The sequence below is a fragment of the Coregonus clupeaformis genome, chromosome 10 (genome assembly GCF_020615455.1).
Source record: "Coregonus clupeaformis isolate EN_2021a chromosome 10, ASM2061545v1, whole genome shotgun sequence".
Classification (NCBI taxonomy): Eukaryota; Metazoa; Chordata; class Actinopteri; order Salmoniformes; family Salmonidae; genus Coregonus; species Coregonus clupeaformis.
In genome coordinates this window covers 21665095-21690568 of record NC_059201.1, presented here as the reverse complement: position 1 = coordinate 21690568, position 25474 = coordinate 21665095, and the positions used below count along the sequence as shown (strand labels likewise).

General features: G+C 42.5%; 1 protein-coding gene and 2 long non-coding RNA genes across 8 annotated transcripts in view; 2 read left to right on the top strand and 1 right to left on the bottom strand.

Annotated features, from left to right (window-relative positions):
• The first annotated feature begins 1431 nt into the window (after positions 1-1431).
• On the top strand, positions 1432-2359 carry LOC121575952. The gene is made up of 4 exons (XR_006002400.2): positions 1432-1646; positions 1840-1891; positions 2028-2078; positions 2163-2359. It is a non-coding gene; the product is annotated as an uncharacterized LOC121575952 (long non-coding RNA).
• A 3796-nt stretch (positions 2360-6155) lies between these two features.
• Positions 6156-7633, bottom strand: LOC121575951. The gene is made up of 3 exons (XR_006002399.1): positions 7453-7633; positions 6502-6609; positions 6156-6296 (listed from the first exon to the last, which is right to left on the bottom strand). It is a non-coding gene; the product is annotated as an uncharacterized LOC121575951 (long non-coding RNA).
• A 736-nt stretch (positions 7634-8369) lies between these two features.
• Positions 8370-25474, top strand: part of LOC121575347 (forkhead box protein P4) — a 123743-nt gene continuing 106638 nt past the window's right edge. For 4 of the 6 annotated variants that reach the window (XM_041888377.2, XM_041888376.2, XM_041888374.2 and 1 more), the window contains exon 1: positions 8371-8987. The gene's annotated coding sequence lies outside the window, so the exon portion shown is untranslated. Of the gene's footprint in view, positions 8988-25474 lie in introns of all 6 variants that reach the window. The other 2 variants (XM_041888373.2, XM_041888375.2) reach the window with 1 other exon arrangement.

The window sequence follows — 25474 nt, the reverse complement described above, 5'->3', positions numbered from 1 at the left end:
GGAGAACTGGGTGAAAGTGTTGTGGTCAGATGAGACCAACATTGAGCTCTTTGGCATCAACTCAACTCGCCATGTTTGGAGGAGGAGGAATACTGCCTATGACCACAAGAACACCATCCCCACCGTCAAACATGGAGGTGGAAACATTATGCTTTGGGGGTGTTTTTCTGCTAAGGGGACAGGACAACTTCACCGCATCAAAGGGACGATGGACAGGGCCATGTACCGTCAAATCTTGGGTGAGAACCTCCTTCCCTCAGCCAGGGCATTGAAAATGGGCCGTGGATGGGTATTCCAGCATGACAATGACCCAAAATACACGGCCAAGGCAACAAAGGAGTGGCTCAAGAAGAGGCATATTAATGTCCTGGAGTGGCCTAGCCAGTCTCCAGACCTTAATCCCATAGAAAATCTGTGGAGGGAGCTGAAGGTTCGAGTTGCCAAATGTCAGCCTCGAAACCTTAATGACTTATAGAAGATCTGCAAAGAGGAGTGGAACAAAATCCCTCATGAGATGTGTGCAAACCTGGTGGCCAACTACAAGAAACGTCTGACCTCTGTGATTGTCAACAAGGGTTTTGCCACCAAGTACTAAGTCATGTTTTGCAGAGGGGTCAAATACTTATTTCCCTCATTAAACTGCAAATCAATTTATAACATTTTTAACATGCGTTTTTCAGGATTTTTTTGTTGTTATTCTGTCTCTCACTGTTCAAATAAACCTACCATTAAAATTATAGACTGATCATGTCTTTGTCAGTGGGTAAACGTACAAAATCAGCAGGGGATCAAATACTTTTTTCCCTCACTGTATATACACTGAGTATACAAAACATTAAGAATATTAAGAAAATCCAGCTAATTTGACACAACTGTAGGAAGCATTGGAATCAGCATGGGCAAGCATCCCTGTGGAACGCTTTTGACACCTTCTAGAGTCCATGCCCTAATGAATTGAGGTTGTTCTGAGGGTAAAAACTCAATATTAGGAAGGTGTTCCTAATGTTTGGTTACTTAGTGTATTTAAATATATTGAGATAATGTACTTATCAAATAAAAAAATCAATCAAATACACTCACACCTCACAACCTTCTCTACCCCGATAATAATGTTGAGTCTCTATCGACCTCTTGTACCTTAGCATTAGGTTCCCAAAGTGGCGTTTTGCATGCAAAAGTTGGATCATTGAGTTGTAGTTTAAAATAAATTATGCAGCTACTGAGGTATAGCCTACCTGCCACTTATGAAACATAGTAAAAAATACATCAGGTTTTTATTTCGAAAAGACACTTGAACGTAAACATATCTGTACAAATATTTTAATATATTTTTCCCTAGCTGTCAATTACAATTTGAAATGTTCCCGAGCCCCGCCCCCAGCCCGCCCCCCTAACTGACAGAGAGCAGCCTTTACAATTTAGAATTTTGTTCAGAAGAAGAAGAGCAGCTGTCACCGCCAAAATGCTTTGTATTTTGTCACCGCCAAAATGTATTTTATTTCATTATATATTTTTTACTTGGTGGGTGACAGAGGAAGAAGATCTTCAGCTGCAAGCTAGCGTTTTCATCGAGCTTGTTAACACAGCTAGCTACCTAGCTACCTAACTAGCTCCTTCTTTAGCTTGCCTCCAACGTGAAAATTAAAGTTCAGTAGAGTTAATGTCATGTATGTATTAGATATAATTTAATTGCCAAAGCTATTGTTAAATGTCCTTGGCTAGCCAAGCAATGAGTTGCTTGCTAGCTATTTAACTTAGCTAGCTTTAGTGAGGGTTGGATGTCCCTGATAGAACTGGCTTGCTATCTAGTTAAAATAATCCTATGGGTCCCTCCTGCAGTGGATCCTTCTGGTCTGGAGCCTCAGCTGCCTATGGACAGACCCCAGCCAATGTAAGTAGTCTTTTATATCATTTAGCTAGCTAGTTCTTAATAAAATTAAAATGTGTTCCTGAACATTAACCCCTTATTTATTCTTCATCTTGTGTGGAATTGTTTCACTGACTCTCTGTCTCTGCATTATCAACAGGGTAACTGTCAACTTGCGAGTCTGGATACTGGAGGTGAAGGAATCTGCATTGTAAGTATCAATTTGATGTTCAAATACATAATTTTCAAATACAAGTGCACAGTGTACATTTTTACATTCGATTTTGTGTTTCAGATGTGAACTTCCAGTGCCACAATTCAACAAAGCACTCTTTTAGTTGTTAGTCATGAGTCATTCATTCAAACTTTTCAAAGTATACCACAGCATGCTATTGTGATTTAGTGCTGAACTTTGTAGTTTTATGCAATGAATTTCATTGTAGCCTAGCTACAGTACTGTATGTAAGGTAAAAAGGTACATTTTCCATTCATTAAAATACATGGCAACAATCTTTATGAAATACATTTTGTAATTTATTTTAGTAGCTACCACAGCATGCTGTCAAAATGTATTATATTTAAATATATAAATGTATATGTAGAAATATATGATAACAGCCAATTTTGTAATATGTCCATATATTTTTGTACATATATTTAAATATACTGTATGTACATATAAGGCTTAAACATATATTTAGATATCTGTAAATGACATGTACACACACATATATACATATATATATACATATGTGGTCCTCTGTAGCTCAGCTGGTAGAGCACGGCGCTTGTAACGCCAAAGTAGTGGGTTCGATCCCCGGGACCACCCATACACAAAAATGTATGCACGCATGACTGTAAGTCACTTTGGATAAAAGCGTCTGCTAAATGGCATATTATTATTATTATTATTATACATATATGAGTCCCGAGTGGCACAGTGGTCTAAGGCATCGCAGTGCTAGCTGTGCCACTAGAGATCCTGGTTCGAATCCAGGCTCTGTCGTAGCCTGCCGCGACCGGGAGACCCATGGGGTTTGCGCACAATTGGCCCAGCGTCGTCCAGGGTAGGGGAGGGCAGGGATGTAGCTCAGTTGGTAGAGCATGATGTTTGCAATGCCAGGGGGGCCAGTATGAAAAATAAAAAATGTATGCACTCACTAACTGTAAGTTGCTCTGGATAAGAGTGTCTGCGCAAAGTTTCATAATGTCATGTAAAAACATGTTACCATGGAAACGATATCAACTACTGCAAGTTGAACGCTTGTGTCAGCTCAGCTGTCCTACAACACAATATTCTATTACTGGTTAGTTTTGTCTCGTCTCCTTATGTCCGCTGATAGATCTTTCCCGGGAGACAAATCCCAGAACTAATATCTACATGTGGACATTGCACAAATATTGCCCAGCTTGAGTGTAGATAAAATCGATGGATGTGTTCGAGTTACATAGACAAAACTTTTTCTGCTGTAAATATCATATTGATGTGCTTATAAAGACAGCATGCCTACACTTTACCTAACAAATCGAAATCAGTTGTGTGTAGAGTACAACTACAGCTGTCTAACCAGAACTAGATTGGCATTTCTATTTCTATGGTCTATTTGCCCAAATCTAAGGATTTGGCTGTCTAACACACTGACATGCACAGCTCTCTGGGTGAGGTTCTGTCTTCAAGTCTCCAGTGGGTAGTGAATCCCTTCCATCTTTGTAAGGTATTACAGGTTATGGACAGGTGCCGTCAGGTGGCAGGAGGGGTGGAGTGCATGGCACTCCATACTGTATATGACAGAGTTTGCCTTATGGGAGTTCAATAACTCCAGGCAGATGTGAGATGCAGGAGGATGGTACTCTTCTCATACTGAGTGGCCTACGGAGTAATATGAGACTAATGCAATTGATGAACTTATGTAGATATTCTCAAATAAAATTAAATCAACATTTATTGGTCGCATACACAGTTTAGCAGGTGTTATAGCGGATGCATCAAAATGCTTATGTTACTAGCTTCTAAGGGGGAAAAAAAGAAGAAATCAAGAACGACGAGACAAATCTGATTAACAACCCAAATAGCACTGTAGCAGTAATCAAATGCAATCTATATGTATGTACACCAGGAGAATTTAAACAAGATCAGCTAAGAATGATACAGTTGAAGTCGGAAGTTTACATACACCTTTGCCAAATACATTTAAAATCAGTTTTTCACAATTCCTGACATTTAATCCTAGTAAACATTCCCTGTCTTAGGTCAGTTGGGATCACCACTTTATTTTAAGAATGTGAAATGTCAGAATAATAGTAGAGAGAATGATTTATTTCAGCTTTTATTTCTTTCATCACATTCCCAGTAGGTCAGAAGTTTACATACACTCACCCATTTGCGACCAAGCTTTAACTTCATGACTGACGTCTTGAGATGTTGCTTCAATTTATCCACATAATTTTCCTTCCTCATGATGCCATCTATTTTGTGAAGCGCACCAGTCCCTCCTGCAGCAAAGCACCCCCACAGCATGATGCTGCCACCCCCGTGCTTCACGGTTGGGATGGTGTTCTTCAGCTTGCAAGCCACCCCCCCTTTTCCTCCAAACACAACGATGGTCATTATGGCCAAACAGTTCTATTTTTGTTTCACAGACCAGACGACATTTCTCCAAAAAGTACGATCTTTGTCCCCATGTGCAGTTGCAAACCGTAGTCTGGCTTTTTTATGGCAGTTTTGGAGCAGTGGCTTCTTCCTTGCTGAGCGGCCTTTCAGGTTATGTCAATATAGGACTTGTTTTACTATGGATATAGATACTTTTGTACCTGTTTCCTCAAGCATCTTCACACGGTCCTTTGCTGTTGTTCTGGGATTGATTTGCACTTTTCGCACCAAAGTATGTTCATCTCTAGGAGACAGAACGCATCTCCTTCCTGAGCGGTATGACGGCTGCGTGGTCCCATGGTGTTTATACTTGCATACTATTGTTTGTACAGATGAACATGGTACCTTCAGGCCTTTGGAAATTGCTCCCAAGGATGAACCAGACTACCATTTTTTCTGAGGTCTTGGCTGATTTTTTTTTATTTTCCCATGATGTCAAGCAAAGAAGCACTGAGTTTGAAGGTAGGCCTTGAAATACATCCACAGGTACACCTCCAATTGACTCAAATGATGTCAATTAGCCTATCAGAAGCTTCTAAAGCCATGACATCATTTTCTGGAATTTTCCAAGCTGTTTAAAGGCACAGTCAACTTAGTGTATGTAATATTCTGACCCACTGGAATTGTGATACAGTGAATTATAAGTGAAATAATCTGTCTGTAAACAATTGTTGGAAAAATTACTTGTGTCATGCACAAAGTAGATATCCTAACCGACTTGCCAAAACTATAGTTTGTTAACAAGACATTTGTGGAGTGGTTGAAAAACGAGTTTTAATGACTCCAACCTAAGTGTATGTAAACTTCCGACTTCAACTGTATGTACAGCAGTAGATACAGTATATTAGAGTAAGCTATGTTAAGAATCCAGTGTATAAATAAATATGCGGTGTGTATAAACAGAACTAAAATACAATGCACAGTAGTAGAACTATTATGATGAGCTATGTCGGGGATACAGTATTTAAATACAGAGTGTGAAATGGGAAGTGACCAGTTGTTCAATATCTCTATAGCATGGGAAAGCAGCGTTGGCTGTGTGAGTGTGTATGTGAGTGTGTCTGTACATGTGTGTGTGTTTGTGATTATGAGCTGTGTGTGTGTGTGATAGCTTGTGTGTGTGTTTTATGTGTGTGAGTGTGCATCACCTGGTAGACGGCTAGTGATGGCTGTTCAACAGTCTGATGGCCTGGTAATAAATACGCGTTTTAGTCTCTCGGTCTTAGCTCTGATGCACCTGTACTGTCTCCGTCTGTCGGACGGTAGCCGAGTGAACAGTCCGTGGCTCGGGTGGCTGAAGTCCTTAATGATCATCTTGGCCTTCCTTTGACACCGGGTGCTGTAGATGTCCTAGAGTGCAGGCAGCGTGCCCCCTGTGATGCGTTGGGCTGTTCGTACCACCCTCTGGAGAGCCATGCGGTTGAGGTCAGAGCAGTTGAAGTACTAGGTGTTGATGCAGCCCGACAGAATACTCTCAATGGTGCATCTGTAGAAGTTTGTGAGGGTCAAAACTGATGTCTGATATGGGAAAGACCTTTGAACTAAAATTGTACAAGACACATTTATTACTTTTTATTGTCTTTTGTTAATGACAATAAAACATAAAAGGCAAGTGTGATATTTGCACATTGTTATATTAGCAAAACACTGCTTTTAAGTATTATGTGAAGGATGCTTTATTCTACATGGAATTGTTACACTTGAAAGTGATCAAAACACGTATCAAACTGTCTTTCAGTCAGAGGACTCCATGACCAAAGCCTCTCTCATGTCCTCCATCTGTAGAAAAACAGGGAAGAGTTTATGAGTGACACATTTATGAGTGACACAGTATTGAAAGGGTGGTGTTTTCTTGTCCGTATATTCTGTTTATTGTGGCAGCACTATTTCACTGAGTCAAATTCCTGTACATGCAAATGTATTTTGCGAATAAAGGTGATTCTGATTCTGATATTACTAAACACGTCCTCTTATTAGTAATCACCTATTGTCCCTTCTGAGGTGTTAGCCGGCGCCAGTGGTTTAGCTCCATACTCCTCTCTTCACAGATACTGGTCATGAAGGAGGCTGACTTACAGATCCAACCCAGCTCCTACCACAGAGAAAAAGAGGGAAGGATGGAGAGAGAGAAAGACTGTCACCATACAGTCATGGAAGACAACACTAAATACACGGTTGAACATAGCCAATCAGAGAGTATGATTCACAGCTATTTCACAAGGGACATGTGCCAGCTAGCACTGATTTTTTTTAGGAACTCAGTCGGGGTCTGAACTTACTGTTGAGAGTTAGAAAAGAATACACAAGGTGCAATTTTGAAAAATAGTCACTCTCACTAAGATATCATATTAAAAACTACAAACATTTCTCTCCATCCTATAGCAAAATGTGTAGAATTGCAGGAAATTAGCTGTAAAACTATTTAAAAAATGATCTCCGCTGTCAAGAGGGGGACCGCTAAAATGATTTGGTAGATATGTGTGGGTATGGATGTGGGTATGCAGACCTGAGAGCCACTGCGGCCCGTCATGATGAGTTCAGATTTATTTGTGGCCCCCACCCCCATCTCTAGCCAGTTCGAGTTAAAACATTATTGAAAGCATGCTGGCAACATGCATCAATGTTGTCAGGTTTTCTTGATTATGAGTTAGCTAACAGGGATCAAACCTATCTTCAGGTGCAATGTTAAATATGCAAATCTTCCTTTCACATTACACATTAGGGAGACGCTATGTATTTAGCTAGTTACATCACAGTATCATAGCCTAGTATCATAGCAGCATAGCCTATCAAAGAATGACATGTAGCTAGCTAGCTAGCTATAAAACTAGTTGGACGTAATCCATATCCTAGCCATCTGCCCAAGATTGTTAAACAACTTTATGGAAGCCCATTTTCACTAGTAGCTATTTCCCTAGCCAGGGCAGGTACTAACCACAGGTCTTGTCTGGGGAAGACGTTCCAGTGGGCTAGTTTGTTTTGCGCGACCCAGTGCCCCGGGTAGGTGGGGTTTGCTCATTTTCAACCATTCCATTGGTCCTCCTAAGAAGAGGTCTCCGCACACCCATGCAAAGCAAACTCCTCCAGTCTTTTCCCAGAAAACACCAGTTAATAGGCAAAAGGGGGCATGAATTGTTGACATAATTGTAATACAAACCCAACCTTCATTTACCCGTTGTGACGCACTCAGGATCCAAACTCTGAATTTTGACGAGACTGACTTTATGACCAAAATTATTCCATTTACACTTTGTAGTCGATTTTGACACTAGAATAAAAAAAAAATCTGACTCATATCGATATCACATAGACCGTTTTCAAAGAGATTTGTTCATTTTTAGGGGCAATCACTCTTTAAACTTCTCCTGAGTCAGTCTTCCTGACATTTTGTCTTGACCCAGATTATGACAATTAGCAAATGAAAGCACCAAACTAGGAAATAGTTCAGGAAGAGTCAAGTGAAACGTGGCTTACAAATATTGAATAGCTCATTAATATTATGTAACTCTATCAAAATATCTTCCTACTATACACATTTTAAAAAATGGAAAGCATAGCCTATCTAGAAAGCATTAAAAAATGACGTTGTTGTTTAGTTGGAGAATGCATTGTTGTTAACGGTTTCCAAGGTTTATCTCTGTGTAGAGGAACATCTGTTGCTGCTTGGCTCCACAATGGACAAACTCAGCCGCCATGCAAAGAGAGGTCAAAAGATCAGTGCCTTCACCAGGCGCTCACACGCACGCGCACACGCACTCACACACGGCAGTCAGGCACCTCGCACTGGCTGCCTTCATGTGCAGTGTTTTCTTATTAAGCTCCGCCACTAGCGAGGCACGGCGAGATGTGAACGCGCACCTATTTTAGAGGCATTACGGTAGAGAGCAAACTGTCCCCCAACATATCCTCAACCAACACACAACCCGAGTAATTCATCACTGATTTACCAGCGAACGAGCGAGCGACAGACGGGATGCCAAAAACTGAATCGAGTATCGTCATTGGGACTTGTGGAGGGGTTAGGATCTGAATAACAGCGAGATAGCAGGATCAAAACAGAGTGAGGAGAGGCCACGAACAGCCCGAAAAGCTCCGTGCTTTCTCTCCATCAACTTCCCCGAGGGCTGCGCATGCAGCCTGTGTGTGAGTTAGTGAAACTAGCTAGTCTAGTATTGTTCTGACTTCACTACAGTGCGCACTCCGAGAGAGAGAGAGAGAGAGGACGCACAACAAAAGGGAAAGAAAGGAAGCAAGGACGGACTAATTATAACGAAGACGGTTGTAGTTTAAAGTAATGGTCCTGCGATACCAATCTTAGATCCCAAGATTTATCCGTTTTAGTTCTGTTTGGTTTGCGTCTTTGTCGCCGAGAGTGGACTCGCCGGGTGGTGTTGCGCCGAGCTGAAGAGGGGCTGTCCACATGGTCCAGCCACTGGTGTGAAAGTTGACTTCTTCAGAAATCAAGAACAGGTTGATACACTTATCTACATATTCTTCTTCCCTCTACTTTTCCTCTCTTCTCCTCTCTCTCTCTCTCTTACTCTCTCTATGTGCGTGTGTTTCTCTAATAGTGAAAGTGTGCGCGCGTTATTGAGTCAGAACACTGCAACAATTGGACTTGTTTACGGCTGTCATTGTTTTCAACAGAAGTCTTATAAACCAATAACAACCAAATATTGATTATAATAAGTTAGTGACTAGGCTATTATTGTCTAATGTGAGTTTCAGAAAGGCTGGCATCCACTGTAGTCTAAACATGAAATTGTAGATCAGCCACTTTTCAGACCATGCACCATGAAGCCGTTTTTCATGATCTACAATAGAAAAAAGTTCGTCGAAAATGGCAAGGACCCACGAGCGAGTTTCTCGCGGCCTCTCCCCTAGATAAACACGTGCTATCAAAATAACAGATTGCAGTTTTAATATGAAATCCATATACTTCATTAGTTAGGAATAATGTATTTGTATTTATTTACTTTTGGTATGAAATAGCCTAATAGTTGTAGACTGGAGAGGCAGTGGCAGCGTGCTGCATCGCGGCTTATGGAAGGTGTCAGGTTCACAAACGCTCGCTCATTAAACAACAGAAACTTTTCAGACAAAGATACAAAGATATCCGGAGTGAATTTGACTGAAAGTAACAAACGCACGGAGGTGCTCAGCGGTTCGAACGCTAAAAGAGTCCTTTGGAAATGACTGATTATAAGCGCCTCCAATAACTGGTGTTCATTTTACACACCCATTTGGCCATCGTTTGAATTCCTTTTGATCATTGAATGCCCGTTCACCAAACACAGAATGAGGCCTTAATCGATCTAGGATCGTTGAATTTGAATTAAAAATGTATATTGAGGGCCCACATTTAGCCAAAGATGTGGCCTTTTGGTTATTTAATTTACACAATAAAACTAATAGGCCTAAATGTAAATATTTGCTCAAATATTTAGTTTTCACGGTCAAACTTTTAAATCAAATAGTTTACAAGTCCTCTTTTAAACTGTTTTGTGTGCTGATTTTGGGCTTGTATTTTGCTGACTTGGGTGGTAGCCTATGGACGGTTGGTCTCACAGTCTTTATGATAGTGTCCCTCTTATTTTAATCACAATTGGATCAAATGTAATAGAAGGCTACTGAAACAGCAGTCTATTGTTATTGGTTCCGTTTGTCAAACAATATGTTATAGGCCTACTGCTAGTGTTAGGCTTACGGGAAATGGTGCTTCAAAATCAAAGTTGGCATGAAGTGCATAGGAATAATTTAACACGTTGATAATTATCGGTTATTACCCATGCATAATCTATTTATCAGAATCGGCTATACCGACAGTCCGAATAATTTGACATCAGATATAAAAGCCAATGCATGAAAAGCAGAAAAGATTCCGTTATTAGCATAACTTCTTCGTTTTGTGTATAGGTAGGAATTATTGTAGCCTATAACTTCCAAGACAAAGGATAGACAAACATTCTCACAATCATTATTAGATTTATTTATGAAAATATGTATTTAGCAACTGACGTATATTAAATGTAGGCCTATTAGGAATATTAATAAAAATGTTATCTACAAATTATAAAAAGTTATGCATGTGTTGAAAATGAGGCAAACGGGTGCTGTAGGCCACATCAACAGAATAGTCGGACGCGTCCTATGCACAATAACAAATAGCCTACTAATTTTAAACTTTTAATTTTGAGCTTTTGTGAGGAGACCCATTTTAACACATTTGAGAGTGCAGCGTTTAGGGATTTGTTCCCTAATATTCATTCATTCATCATTTCCTATTATGCCATTTTTTGTTTGTTTTATAATTTCCTATAAAATCCTTTCAATCATTTCCAAATCTGCTTTCTGCTAAATCCATAAACTCATTATTTATTTTAAATAATTTCACTGTCTCAAACAAGGCTATGTAGGCCTAGAAGTTTTCAGACACCACAGCCATACCTTGTTGTGGTTGATTTTCTAAATTTGAGCACACCCATAAATCTCCCTAAATCACAGTCCCTGAGCGCTCCAGCCTAAATATCAGCATTCATCTGGGACATTCCCGCATGTCAGACGGAGTGATGTTCCGCATGATGGAGGGATGGAGGGAGAAATTAAATGACAATTAATTGCTGTTGGTTGCAGCGCGGTGCTGTCGGTCTGTATGACATTAAAAAGAAAAAGGCAGATCATATGGGCGCGCGCTGACATGGCCGTTATTTCCTCTTGATTGATGGACGCTGGGGCGCATTTGGCATAATTAATTTTATTTAGTGTGTTCCCCCTGCCTCGCTCTCTCTCTCCCTCCCTCTCTCCTTGTCCCCTGTTGTTTTGTGTCTCCTGTCTCATGTCCCCCTGTCCTTCGCTCCGAGGCTGCGCGTGCCACCGGTGGCATTTCCGCAAGGCGACGGTGACACAGTTTTAATTGCACCACTGATGGGGGTTTAATAGAATATTTAGCTGGAATGAAAGAGCTGTATTTCACATTTTATAGCCGTGTAATAACTCTCCTGCCAGGCAGGAAAACATGGATTTGGTTGGTGGTATGTGTGGTGGCATGAAATATATTCACACCCGTAGGACTTTAGGATTGCCGTTCAAGTTTTTTTAATTGTTCACAAACACACCTGGTCTGATTTTCATCTCTGTCGAGATCAGAGGGTTATTTATAAAATACTTTTTCAGTTTTTATTCCTTAAGAATAGAAGAAATGGAAGGGAATTTGCAACTGAATAAACAAATGTAATAGGCCTATTATTAGGCCCACTAATTAATTAAAACCAGGCACATTTTTTGAAAAAGTATTCTAAAACGTTTTAGATTGTACTAAAAGCAGTTCACCTCCTTTAGGTATGTCCAGATTGTATTTTAATTTAATTTACCTAATTTAATCTTCCTGATTGTGTTATTCTATTGTTTGTGCTATTCTACTTTTATTTTACTCTGCTCATAACCAAAGTGTTGGGAAAAGTCAACTGAACTGATTCCTTTTTTTGCAATAGCTTTAGAGTTTATGGTGAGGAAGAGCATGCAGATTTCTCAGCGGTGTGTTCTCTGTGTGTTGTGTGCTGTTGTGTAGAGACCCAGACCAGTCTTTAAGACTGAGGAGAACGTGGTTGCGATGGCTCAGTTGGTTGGAGCATGATGACTGTAATTCCAGAGTTGCGGGTTTATTCCTGCATGGACTACATATACTGAAGATATGACATAATTTGAAGTGGCTTGAGATAAAAGTGTCTGCTGAATGATTCTATTATCATTATTGAAGAGCCTCAGCTCAAACAGACATACAGTACCTGCTGTTGGGCTGACAGAGACTGGAGCAGTGAAGGTCTCTCCTCTCAATATGCATGGGAGAAAAGGACAGGGGGACATTTTACACTCTATTTAAGATGGTAGTTGCCTAGTAATTATTAGGAAATGAGATATACTAACAGTGCTTTATTACCTTTCTATCTATGTGGTATCTAAGAAAAATAAGAATATTTTAGATAAGAAGAGTATGTTTAAAGATAATAATCAAGAATATGTGAGAAAAGCAGTTTGAGAAAAGGAGAGTTTTGAGAAAAATAAAGAATATCATGAAAGAAAAGAGAGGGTATTTGAGAGGTGAAATAAGTGATTTGGAAATGAAGTGGACACAGTCAGGAAGCTAGGTGTCAGAAAAAGGCTGACTCTCTTGCCGCTCTATCTGCTATTGTGTGTGTGTGTCCAGCTGCAGCGGTAGAATCAGACACTTTTTTTCTTATTTTCCTTATTTTCCATGTCCTGTTGTTGAATTTGTCCTGCCTGTCTTTCTGTCTCACACATTTTCTCATCTGATTTGTTGAGTTCCTGATATTGCAGATTTTTTTGTGTTGTGAAGAATATATTTCTTATATCTGTGCTGTGTGTAAAATGTTTTTGTACTTTCTATCATAGTCTATTTAGTAAAAGGAAAGCAAAAGTCTGCTCAGTGTTTGCTGAACAATATCTGTAGTGTCAGTAGTGATTTAGTGAAACGGAACACAGCAGTAATAGTGATTAGATGACACTATCAGGGTGGAACAGATAGACTATGTTTATGTGTGTTTGAACATGTTTTGGTTGTAGTTAGGCAAAGCATGTGTGTGTGTGTGTCTGGGCTGTAGTCAGGGTTTTAACAGGGCGTATGTCAGAGCCTGGGTGTGACTAGAACATGTTCCAGATCGTCTAAAAGACGGACAGTAAACACACTAATATGTTACTACTTTACTATGCTATCAAATTATACAACTGTGTTGACTGCTTTACTATAATATGAATGATCTCACCGCTTCAAAACCTTCCATGTTGGGCTTAATGCACAGCAACATTATTGTGGTGGTCCATAAACATACTTTAAGTGTTCTTACCTTGAGTACCAACCTGTGAGTATGTTTGTGTGAGTGTGTGAGAGAGTGCCCATTCTAAATTCATATGGGCTCCAGTCAAGTGAGATGGACGGTAGTGTGTGTGAAGTTTTTAATGTCCCGAGCGTTGCTAATACTGAACACTTTTCTGAGGACTCGGTCTGTCCATCCAACTCTCCCCATCTACGTTAAACCTCTCCTGCCATTGGTTGAGTGGCTTATCTGCTGCTACAAAGTGTTTTTGAAGAGAGGTGTAAAGCCAGTGATACATGACGCAGATATGTGTAGGATTTGACCCAGTGGATATCCGGATATTTGCCTCCATCACGGCACTTCATTAAAACAGATTGTCTGTGGAAAAATGACACATGAAATGGTTGCGTCTACAGTTCACGGCTGATGACACATGAAATGGTTGCGTCTACAGTTCACGGCTGATGACACATGAAATGGTTGCGTCTACAGTTCACGGCTGATGACACATGAAATGGTTGCGTCTACAGTTCACGGCTGATGACCCATGAAATGGTTGCGTCTACAGTTCACGGCTGATGACACATGAAATGGTTGCGTCTACAGTTCACGGCTGATGACCCATGAAATGGTTGCGTCTACAGTTCACGGCTGATGCGTTGGCTGTTTTTGGGAGCTAGCCTAAAAGTTGGGAGAATGAGCTATGTTTTAAATTTCTCTTTAAAAAATATTCTATTAAGAATTGAAAGGTTGAAGTTTGATACCTTTCTTTTGTGTGTGGAGGTAGCTAGCTGGTGATGAGAGCGTAGTGTTTCGCTGGCTGTGGTCATCAGTGAGGTGATTGACATGAGTGTTGAGTCCCCGCCACATTACCTTAGTCTGAACCATGATTACACATGTGGTTCTAATTGAACCTGCTATTGGGGAGAATGGGAGGCCCAAATATTTCTCTGTGCATGTGTGTGTGTGTGTGCCCAATGCTGACCCGTGGATTGGGGAAAGTAAAGCCAGCAGAATCAGACTGAGACAGCATCACTAGTCCGGAGAAAGACAGAAAAAACCGGGAGAATGTGGAGAGAAAAGGGGAGAGAGAAGAGTCGGAACGAGGGAGTGAGCTGTGGAGCAGAGGAGAGGAGATGGGGAATTCTGTGATGTCTAGGGCAGATTTTATGGTGATGCACAGCAGTCTGTTTGAGTGTAGAAGAGAGATGAGGAGAGAGGGAAAGAGAACATAGAAGGAGAGAGTGAGAGAGAACATAGAAGGAGAGAGGGAGAGATAACATAGAAGGAGAGAGGGAGAGAGAACATAGAAGGAGAGAGGGAGAGAGAACATAGAAGGAGAGAGGGAGAGAGAACATAGAAGGAGAGAGGGAGAGAGAACATGGAGAGAGGGAGATAGAACATGGAGAGAGGGAGAGAGAACATAGAAGGAGAGCGGGAGAGAGAACATGGAGAGAGGGAGAAGGGAGATAGAACATGGAGAGCGGGAGAGAGAACATGGAGAGCGCGATAGAGAGATAGAGTCAGAATGTGAGTCTGTTAAGAGCTGATGGATGTGGGAGGGAGTGACCCTGCAGCACAGAGAGAGGAAGCGACCGCTTCCTATGGGCCTGGGGAATGGGAGAGAGACATAGATAAGGGAGGAAGAGACAGAAAGAGAGAGAGAAGAGGACGGAAATGACAGTATGTGTGTAGCAGGCAGGCAGGCAGGCGTGGGTCATTATGTGTGTGGAAGCATTAGATCAGTGTCTCCTGAGAGAGCTTGGCAGCCACAGCCCAGCTTTATGACCCATTACTAGAGAGACTGGAGATGGTGAGAGGGATGGAGGGACCGAGAGAGAGAGGAAAAAGGGGACTGGCCTGGGGCTTGGACCTTTGGCTGGAGATGGGTCTGGAGCAGTGAGCAGAACCAGGGCCAGGGCTGGTGTAGGCTTGGGGAAGGGTTAGGGCTGGGGCAGTAAGCTAGAGAGGGAGATGACTGGAGCTGAAACTGGAACAGGAGAAGGGACTGAGAGGTTGAGGTATATGTAGAGTTTTAGTAAAATAGGACAGGTCCAATTATCTGGGACAGGGGCAGCACTATGGCAATAAGCTGCTATAGCCTCAGCACGGCCTGGCTGTGTCTGGGTGGGGATGGAGCTAGCTGGGAGTCTGCTGACTGTGATGAACACTCATCTTGGCCACTACAGAGATTTGACATGGATGGACAGACTGTGGAAGTAGAGAAATAGGGCACAAGGAGGAGTTGTGTGCATGGGAGAAAGTGTGGGGGAGAGATGGTGTGTTGGTGAGTTGTTCATATGACAGAATGTGTGTGTGTGTGTGTGGTATGGAATCCTCATAAATAGGTCTGGCCAGCCAGTCACTGATTCCTGGCTGGCTTTGCATTTCGTCTGACAGCTGTATTTGTGTTATGGATTTTCCTTCAGTCCCCCACACCCTCTGTCTCCCCCATCCTCCCCTCACCCCACAAGTCTGTCTCCCCCTCCACCCCTCCACCCCTCACCGTCAGAACCTGTCTCACCTGTCTCCCCCATTCACAACCTGTCTCCCCCTCCCCCTATGACCCTTCCTAAGGGTGTCATAAGAGAGCCGTTGGTGTATTTATTATATTATTTCATCCCTCTTTACCAGCCTGACAGCCCACCTGTCAATCAAACAGCTGCTGAGGGAACAGATCACAGCAAAGCCTGGTTCCAAACAACAATGGGACTAAACTTTCTGGCACAGTTTTTAATGCGTTCATTAAAGGGTTATAGTGATGCATGGAGGACAGCTGCACGGCCCTGAACGCAACTTTAACTCTGCATAAACCGCCTGCTTGTAGAGGAGCGTTCCACGCCTTAAACGCTCCTTGCTCCACGGCAGCCGTGCTGAAATCCGCCTGGCGAGCGCTGGAGCCGCTGAGGCGCGGGGAGAGATTCCTACTCAGCGAAGTTTTAAGCGGGAGGAGGAGCAGACACAGATTCACACTCAGCCCTGAACGTTCCCCAGCTGCAGGAAAACGGTGTCACTGAATGAGTGTCAGTGAACGAGTGTCTTCAATGGTTTAGCATAGATTTGTGTTTGATGATACTGATACTTGTGCCCTCCCGTCACAAAGCTATGTTTTGGTTTTGAGATTTAAAAGTGTAGGAACGTTTTCAAATTACTGTGTGTTTAGGTTGTTTGTGTTCAATAGTTGTAAATGGTGTTCAGTTTGGTTCTTAGTGTGTAATGCCTTGGTTATGTGGTTGTATGTTATACTGTAAAGAGGTATGAAGGTAGCCCCCATAGGAACAAACTAAAACCTCTCCATAACCCTGTCCTATTCCCTCCTACCCGTTGACCACATAAGTAACAAGCGTATAAATGCATCTCATTATGTTGACTAATCCGTAAAGTAAGGGGGTGCTGCTGGCTAACGCTGCTGAGAGGCTGGCGAACGCTGCTCTTTTATGGTATTAGTGATGGGGGACACAGGATGACTACTTAAACTATTAGCATGAGAAAAAGGCTGCGGCGGGCAGGGCAGAGAGATCTGTTAACCAGTGTTAACCCAAATCACAATGTGCTGCTAGGGATGACGGATTGACAGCTACCCCTCTCTCCCTCCCTCCCTCCCTCCCGTCCTCCCTCCCTCCCTCCCTCCCCCATCCATCCTCTTGCTTATGAGAGTATTATATGGTTATGAGACTCAAAGGTTCTCTCTCTCTCTCTCTCTCTCTCTCTCTCTCTCTCTCTCTCTCTCTCTCTCACTCTCTCTCTCTCTCTCTCTCTCTCTCTCTCTCTCTCTCTTCTTTCTCTCTCTCTCTCTCTCTCTCTCTCTCTCTCTCTCTCTCTCTCTCTCTCTCTCTCTCTTCCTCTCTCTCTCTCTCTCTCTCTCTCTCTCTCTCTCTCTCTCTCTCTCTCTCTCTCTCTCTCTCTCTCTCTCTCTCTCTCTCTTTCTCTCTTTCTCTCTCTCTCCGGTCCTCGAGGTGAAGTGGCTTTGCCCAATAGGGGGTGAGGACTCTGAGGCTCTGTGTGTGCCCTTTCAAAGCAGTGGAGAGGGAGGGAGAGACGGAAAGGGAGGGAGAAGGAGAGAAACAGATAGGAGAATAGCATGGCAGCTACAACAGTCTTTAGATCACACAGAGACACAGAGGCAGAGGCTTAAGGAAGGATGCAGCGGGATCGTCTGTGTGTGTGTGTGTGTGTGTGTGTGTGTGTGTGTGTGAGAGACCACAATTACCTGTCATTCATGTCGTTCCCCTCAGACAGAATTCCTCAGGTAAAGGAAGGAAAGCTAACAGGTTACCCCTCTCCCAATGATAACTATTCACATTTGTCATGCCATGGACTTTTTAGATACAAATATGTGTGTTCAAATTCTTATTCAAGAATGTATAATCTTAAAAAAAAAACATATACACCAAATCATATTATCATGAAAGAGATTGTCATCCATCAACTAGTCATCCACAAAAAAAGAGAAAGAAAAAAAGTATTGTTGTAAAGTAAATCTCAGAACATTGTGTTTGTGTGTGTGTGTGTGTGTGTGTGTGTGTGTTTGCATGAGTTCTCCGTTGCCGTTGGTGATTAGTGTGTGTGGATACACGAGCAGGTTACACGGAGTGCTTGTATCCATCGGTTATGACTGGCTTTTGCTCTCGGGCTGTGTTCGGCTGGCATTATAACCTGTGTGTGTGCACGGTGGGGCGGGCATTGTTGACCGAGGGACATCTGCCACTAGATTATCCCCAGCTGTTATCTGAATAATTGTGTAATCCCCTCTCCCTCCTTCCCCACACATCCCTCCCTCCTCAGAAAGAGGAGAAGTCTTTGCCGGTCCGTGGTGGTCTAGTGGGATATGGCAGGTGTGTGTGTGATCCGTTTTGTGTGTGTCTTTCTATGTGTATGCGCGCAGGTGTGTTCCTGCGCGCATACACATAGAAAGACCCCCCCCCCCCACCCCCGTCACTGTTCGCTGTCTGACATTTGTAGAGGGATTTAATCTCTGCCTCCTCTCTTCCTCTCCTCTTCCATCCCTTCTTTCCAGGGAAAAAAAGCAGCCTAATCCTGTCAGATTACCTCTGCTGTCCAGGACTCCTCTCTCTCTCTACACCACACAGTGTATTAAACAGACTCTAGTCTTTAAAAAGACAAAGAGAAGAGAAAGAGTGTTTTGTGGCGCTGGCCTTTGAAACCACGGCAGTCTGAAGCCAGCTGAGACCACTGGTCAGGGGTGACACAGAGTAGAGGAAAGAAAGAAGGGTGGAAAAAGGAGAGGATAGAGGAGTGAAAAATAAGGAAAATTAAATATGGAGTACTATCTAAAAAAAAAGGATGTGGGTGATCCTAAAACTGCAATTTAGTATTGATCTATTATAAGAAGTGTTCAAAATAACACCCATAAAACGTTTGGCTCTGGTTTTTGTAAAAGAAAACATGTAAAAAATGCAATCTGGTAATTTCTAACAATGAATCTACAACAGGTGGTAGAGAGGAAAATAGTATTTGTACAAAACACCTCATCCACCTCTTGCGCAATAATAGAAAATACACTCATTGCATGGTAAGGGGAAATTGAATGAAAACTCAGAAAACAGTGAGTTTAAAAACAACAATGTCATTATCTGTTAAGACTGTCAGACTCATAATTGTGTTTATATGGTATACTGTGTTGAAAGATATCAGTATTGGTAGATTGAGTGTGAAAAGGAGAGGAAGTAGAAAGATGACAGGGTTTTATTTTTCTATAGAATGTCTTCCCCGGTGGCTCAGTATCTTCCTTTTTCTCTCTCATTTAATAGTTTTTCTTTTCTCATCCCCCTTTCATTCCCTCCGTCAGTTGTCAGACAGACATGTCTGTACAGAAGTGCTTCTCTGTCACTCACAGGGCTGCTCTTGTGACTCTCTCAAACACACACACACACATTCTGTGTGTACTATCGAGGTTCTCTTCGTTTCAGTGCACGGTTGTTTCGAGCAGTCTAAGTGCTCTTTTCTCTATCAGAGCTCAAACGTAGACGCTCTGTAGCAGCCTCGTCCACTCTTCTCTTCCTCTCTTAACACACCGCTTTTATCCTCTTCTCCTGTTCTCATCTCTCAGACATTCACAAACCTTTCCTCTCTCTCTCTCTCTCTCTCTCTCTCTCTCTCTCTCTCTCTCTCTCTCTCTCTGGCACAGGAGGTAAAGACATGGCTGCCTTCTCAAATTAACCATCCTCTCTGCTCTCCTCTCTGCTCTCCTCTACCGGCTCTCAACATAAATTCAAGTCCTTCATTAAAAGGGAACTGTCATCTGAATTAATGTGCAGGATTTATTCTTATTAATACACATTTTAATAGACATATTCTATTCTACTCGTTCATTCAAATGACAAGGCTTTATAATGCAAGGACGATCGATACTTCTTCATCAACAGCTTTTCATAGAAGTTGTGTCCATACATATGATGATACCCTTTTTCTAATCAATGTTTAGAATGTATTTTTGACCTAAGGTTAAATGTCTGAAATGCTTGGTGAATGTGATGAATAAATTCATCAAAATAAAAAAGCTGTTAAATTATTAGACTCTATTTAACACATCCATGCCCATCAATACTGAATAGATTAGAGAAGAAGTGTCTGTGGTATGTAAATTGGATGCAATAAAACATTCCTTAGGTATAGAAATCACATTTAAAAAGTGTAAACACAGGCCTTTTATGCATAATAATTACATTTGGTTCACAAACTCAGTGAAAAGCATGTTTTCAGTGTTTTTCAATGTAATGAAATTTGTGGCTAAATGTATGTATTGATGAAGTAGACTTAAATGCATCTATTGAATGAGACGCTTTAATATGACGTTTGAATAGTGTGTTTTGTTAGTTAGCCAGCACGTTCATTGGATGAATTGAAGAATAGTGCTCCCAGGTGAAATGAAACACAAAGGGAAAAATCCTTTTGAAATATTTAGATGAAAACGACATTATGACTGTTAAACAGATTGAAATTTCCTTTTTCATATTTTTTCTTACTCTTCATATTCTTTTCTGATGTGAGGTTCTTATTTTGAAGTTTTTACAATCAGCAAGTAATGGAGAAAACACAAATTATTCTTCAAGGACTAGCAATATTTATTACCCAGTTGAAAAACAGCCATTGACTCTTGGCAAAACAAGTAGGGCAATGACCGTGCTCTCTCCCGTCGACGGCAGGACTGCGTATGCTAGCTTAGCGAAGGTCGACCAGCCTGTATGCAACCTGTATCACTCATTTGCAGTTTCTGGGTTCCACTTGTTTCCCTTCATCTGAAAGGTCATCAGCAAACAGCCCATAAGCTTCTGAAAGTAGAGGGCAGTAGAAGAGGAGGGGGAGAGGGAGGGAGGGAGGGAGGGCTGCATTGAAACCCTGGCATGCCTCTCTGTCGCCATGCAGCCAGGCGGCAGGCAGACAGGCAAGCATTCGGGGGCTTTGTGAAAGTTTGCCTGCAGAACTTTGCTGAAGGCTGGTTTTGGTTTGGGATCCCTCCCCAGGGAGCTCAGCTCAGAGAGGGGTAGAGAGGGAGGGATAAAGGGAGGAGGGGAGGGTAGAGTGCAGGCATGCCCTGTCGTTCCGGGGCGAGCGCCGTTAGCTGAGGCTCGGCTGATCTAACAACCACAACCCCAGACACACACCCCCTTCATCCCTCCCTCTCATAAAAACAGACTTTTCCCTTTTTCCTCTCCTCCTCTCCTCCTCTCCCACTCGCCGTCCCTTTATCTCTCTCTATCCATCTTCCTCTCCCGCTTTCTCCCCCTTTTCCCCCATCTCTTTCTCCTTCTCTCTTTTTTACCCCTTGCTCTCCTTCTCCCTTTCTCTCTCTCCTTCTCCGCCTATTCCCTCTCTCCATCTCCCAGGGAAGAGAGCTTTCAGCAGCTCTGGGCTGTGGTTGGAGACTCCCTCCCACCATCTTCTTTATTAGCATATAGTGGGCATTAGCGTTAGCTGCATGTGCCGGCCTCTATTCAGCCTTAATGGGGATGGGGGCTCTGGTTCTACCGTAACCACTTTGACCCCCAGCACTGGGGTCAAGTTCACCACTGAGGATGTGTTACACTTCCCTCTCACCCTCTCTCCCCTCTCCTCGTCCTCTGCCCCTCATTTATTACTGCACCCCCAGGGGGACCAAGGAGGAGGGGACACACAAAGGTACAATGCTGTGTCTCAAATTTGAATCTCTCTTCTTCCCCCCTCCATTCCTCTTCTCCTCCGCTCTCCCTCTCTCCCTTTCTCCCCACAGGGTTAATTGAAGGGGAAATTGATAGTTCTTTGCGGTAATTGTGGCTTTGAGAATTCTCTCTCCCACTGAGTAAGACTACTGCGGCTACGCTGAAGACAGGATGACATGAAGTGAGGGAGGGAGGGAAAGACAGACTGACAGAATGAAAGAAAGAGGGGATAATGGAATAAAACGCCATGAGGTGACTGCTGCAGGGCCAACCGAGCGTGTTGATTGGATGATGAGGGAGCGTGATGATTGGTTGATGGAGAACGGGCATCCTCTGCAACTTAATCAGCCAAGCTCCAATCATTCAATTCATTATCCAATCACAGTGATTTACCAACTAACATTCTCTCTTTCTGCATCTATCTCTTTCTCTCTCTCTCTTTCTTCCTCGCCCTCCCACCCTCACTCTCTCTCCTCTCTCATCCTCTCTGCAACTCGTTCTCTCTTTTTCTTTTTGCCTTTCCATTTTTCTCTCATCTTTCTCTCTCCATCTCCCTCTCATCCTTACTTTCAGTTACCCCCCCTCTCTCTCTCGCTCCCTGAGGAGTGTTGGATGGACAGATGTGCGGAGGGCAGTATATCTGTTCTGTTCTGCTCTGCTGGCTACTGGAGAGGCTGGAGAGGCTGGAGAGGCTGGAGAGGCTGGAGAGGCTGGCTGCAGCCTGATGCACAGAGAGAGTCTTATACTCCACTGATGGGAGTGCTGAGTGGACTACCTCTCTCTCTTTCTCTCTCTGTCTCATTCTCTCCATCCAGTTGGCTTTTTCTCTCCTGAGATGAGATGAGGGATGTGTGTCTATATTTATTTTATCTCATTGGCTTCACCACCACAGCTGAGGGGGAAACAAGCATACAGAAACACTCTGATAAAGCTGTGTTTAAATGATAGGGGTAGGACATGATAAAGATGTGTTTAAATGTTAGGAGTAGGACATGATAAAGCTGTGTTTAAATGTTAGGAGTAGGACATGATAAAGCTGTGTTTAAATGTTAGGAGTAGGACATGATAAAGCTGTGTTTAAATGTTAGGAGTAGGACATGATAAAGCTGTGTGCAAATATTAGGAGTAGGACATGATTAAGCTGTGTTTAAATATTAGGAGTAGGACATGATAATACTGTTTTTAAGTGTTAGGAGTAGGACATGGACAGACTTGGTCAAGGATGAGCTTGAAAAGACAGTCGACGAGAGAGGGACCAGACAGAAAAGGGAGAGATGGAGAGATTGTGTCTCTGTAGAAACAGTAGCTTTTGTTTTAGCTCCAGACGTACATGTTTAGTCTGTCAGGCCTACCCAAGGCTGTCACCCGGGGTGTGTGTTTAAACCCTCAATGTTCTCAAACCAAGCCCCCTCTCCCCCTCTCTCTATCCATCTTTCCTTTTTAATAGACATATTCTATTCTACTCGTTCATTCAAATGACAAGGCTTTATAATGCAAGGACGATCGATACTTCTTCATCAACAGCTTTTCTTAGAAGTTGTGTCCATACATATGATGATACCCTTTTTCTAATCAATGTTTAGAATGTATTTTTGACCTAAGGTTAAATGTCTGAAATGCTTGGTGAATGTGATGAATAAATTCATCAAAATAAAAAAGCTGTTAAATTATTAGACTCTGTTTAACACATTCATTAAAAAAGCTGTTAAATTATTAGACTCTATTTAACACATCCATGCCCATCAATACTGAATAGATTAGAGAGGAAGTGTCTGTGGTATGTAAATTGGATGCAAGAAAACATTTGACCTTCCTTAGGTATAGAAATCACATTTAAAAAGCGTAAACACAGGCCTTTTATGCTCAAATAATTACATTTGGTTCACAAACTCAGTGAAAAGCATGTTTTCAGAGTTTTTCAATGTAATGAAATTTGTGGCTAAATGTATGTATTGATGAAGTAGACTTAAATGCATCTATTGAATGAGACGCTTTAATATGACGTTTGAATAGTGTGTTTTGTTAGTTAGCCAGCACGTTCATTGGATGAATTGAAGAATAGTGCTCCCAGGTGAAATGAAACACAAAGGGAAAAATCCCTTTGAAATCTTTAGATGAAAACGACATTATGACTGTTAAACAGATTCAGATTTCCTTTTTCCTTTTTTTTCTTTCTCTCCATATTCTTTTCTGATGTGAGGTTTTTATTTTGAAGTTTTTACAATCAGCAAGTAATGGAGAAAACACAAATTATTCTTCAAGGACTAGCGATATTTATTACCCAGTTGAAAAACAGCCATTGACTCTTGGCAAAACAAGTAGGGCAATGCCCGTGCTCTCTCCCGTCGACGGCAGGACTGCGTATGCTAGCTTAGCGAAGGTCGACCAGCCTGTATGCAACCTGTATCACTCATTTGCAGTTTCTGGGTTCCACTTGTTTCCCTTCATCTGAAAGGTCAGCAGCAAACAGCCCATAAGCTTCTGAAAGTAGAGGGCAGTAGAAGAGGAGGGGGAGAGGGAGGGAGGGAGGGAGGGCTGCATTGAAACCCTGGCATGCCTCTCTGTCGCCATGCAGCCAGGCGGCAGGCAGACAGGCAAGCATTCGGGGGCTTTGTGAAAGTTTGCCTGCAGAACTTTGCTGAAGGCTGGTTTTGGTTTGGGATCCCTCCCCGGGGAGCTCAGCTCAGAGAGGGGTAGAGAGGGAGGGATAAAGGGAGGAGGGGAGGGTAGAGTGCAGGCATGCCCTGTCGTTCCGGGGCGAGCGCCGTTAGCTGAGGCTCGGCTGATCTAACAACCACAACCCCAGACACACACCCCCTTCATCCCTCCCTCTCGTAAAAACAGACTTTTCCCTTTTTCCTCTCCTCCTCTCCTCCTCTCCCACTCTCCATCCCTTTATCTCTCTCTATCCATCTTCCTCTCCCCCTTTCCCCCCCTTTTCCCCCATCTCTTTCTCCTTCTCTCTTTTTTACCCCTTGCTCTCCTTCTCCATTTCTCTCTCTCCTAGGACATGATAAAGCTGTGTTTAAATGTTAGGAGTAGGACATGATAATACTGTTTTTAAGTGTTAGGAGTAGGACATGGACAGACTTGGTCAAGGATGAGCTTGAAAAGACAGTCGATGAGAGAGGGAACAGACAGAAAAGGGAGAGATGGAGAGATTGTGCCTCTGTAGAAACAGTAGCTTTTGTTTTAGCTCCAGACGTACATGTTTAGTCTGTCAGGCCTACCCAAGGCTGTCACCCGGGGTGTGTGTTTAAACCCTCAATGTTCTCAAACCAAGCCCCCTCTCCCCCTCTCTCTATCCATCTTTCCTTTTTCCCTCGCTCCCTCTCTTCCTCTCATTCCTTTTGACCTATCCTCTGTGTCTCTATCACAGTGTATCTTTCTCTCTACACCAGGTTATTTCTCTCTCCATCTCTCTCTCTTCCCCCTCTGTCCCTTTTTTGCTCCCCTCTCTTTTTTCTTACTCTCTCCCCTCCCCTCCCCTCTCTTTTCTCTTACTCTCTCCCCTCCCCTCTCTTTTTCTTTTTTCTGGGCGTTAATGAGAATGTGTTGAGGAGAAAGAGAGATCTATTGGGTATAGCACAATTTATCAGAAAGGCGGAGGTTTGGAGAAAAAAAAAGACGGCCCTTTAAAGAAATTCTATTCTTCTGGTTGTGAATGTTTGATGAGCCATTGAGAAGTTTCCTCTCACGTCATGGTGTCTGAACAGAGGAGAACAGAGCGGGCCCTAATCACGCCGCGCAGAAAAATGACTTCCAACCTGATTTAATTAACTGATAAGAGCGCCTTCGAATTAATTTTTCAAGGATGTTAGATTTTGATTAAGAAAGTCCTAAAAGAAATAGACGAATAATCAATTTTTTAATCAACTTAGTCAAATGGTAACTGGTTAATATGATAATTCTAGCAATTAGGGCAAATATTGTAGAGCAGCAGATTCTATGCATCCCCCTTAAAGGA